Source organism: Erinaceus europaeus, chromosome 1 (genome assembly GCF_950295315.1).
Source record: "Erinaceus europaeus chromosome 1, mEriEur2.1, whole genome shotgun sequence".
NCBI lineage: Eukaryota > Metazoa > Chordata > Mammalia > Eulipotyphla > Erinaceidae > Erinaceus > Erinaceus europaeus.
The window spans coordinates 134,341,932-134,343,149 of record NC_080162.1 but is presented as its reverse complement, the minus strand read 5'-3'; positions in this window follow the sequence as shown (position 1 = coordinate 134,343,149).

Sequence of the window (1,218 nt, the reverse complement as noted above, 5' to 3'; positions counted from 1 at the left end):
CCTCACTGTCTCAGAGACGAGTTCAAATTCTTAGTAAAAAATGTGGAACTGGTTGGATTGGGGTGGTAAATTGAGTAAGTAGGTGCTGGTCAGAGTGACAGAACAAAGGCAGGAAAAAAGGGAAGAGGAGGAGGAGGGAAAGAAACAGGTTGAAGAACCATTTGCATGTGCTGCTTTCAGTTTTTGATCACAGAAACTATCTTTAGCAGGTGCCACAGTGGAGCAGTTTCAAGGGCAGTTTCAAGGGCCCCTACAAAGGACTCTTGCTTTTGAAAAAAGAGAGAAAATGAGAGAAAGAGAGAAAGATAGAAAAGAGAGAGAGAGAGAGAACACCCAATTTAAAACAAACAACCAAACCAAATCACCACCACCACTTCGCTGGGGTAAACTGAGAAGGGCAGAGGCGTTGCTCAGTAGGGACATTTTTAACTTCCTGTGAAAGAAAATTTAAAAAAAAGATACATAGAGGTGGCTCGTCTTGAGTTCCATCCATTCTGCACCACTCAAGTGGTAGAATGATTGTGACTATCAGCAGCTAAACATGAGGAACTCATGCTTTGCAAGCTAAAAACTGAATCCCACTCAGTCCTGTCTGTGGGTGGAAGGAAAAGGGACTTGTTGTGCGTAGATACATTCTAACCAAACCATTTATTATTGGATAGACAGGGAGAAATTGAGGGGGGGGGGTGATAGAAAGGTAAACAGAGAGGCACCTGCAGCCCCGCAGATGAGGACCAAGGGTCTGAACCTGAGTCCTTGTGTAGTGTAGTGTGTGCGCTTAACCAGGTGCGCCACCGTTTGGCCCCAATTTTATTTATTGGATAGACATAGATAAATTGAAGAGGGCAGGTGGAGAAAGAGATGGGGAGAGACAGAGACACCTGCAGCCCTGCTTTCCCACTTATAAAGCTTTCCCCTCTGCAGGAGGGGAGCCGGGGCTTGAACCCTGATGCTTGCACCCCGTAAGGGGTGCGTTAAGCAGGTGCACCACAGCTCGGGCCCAGCGAAGTGAGCGCAGCAGGGTGGGGAGCAAAGCCGCCTGCATCAGCCTCGCCCCACCCCCGGGCGCTCATTGCCTCTTAGCCCTGGCAACGGCCCCGCAGCCTCTCGTCTATTGGGTCAAACTCGATCTGGGGCGGGGTGAAGAAAAAGGCAGGTCCCAGACCAGCCAGAGCCTCCCTCCAGGAGGGAAAAAAAGGGGGCGGATCCGGGGGCGGG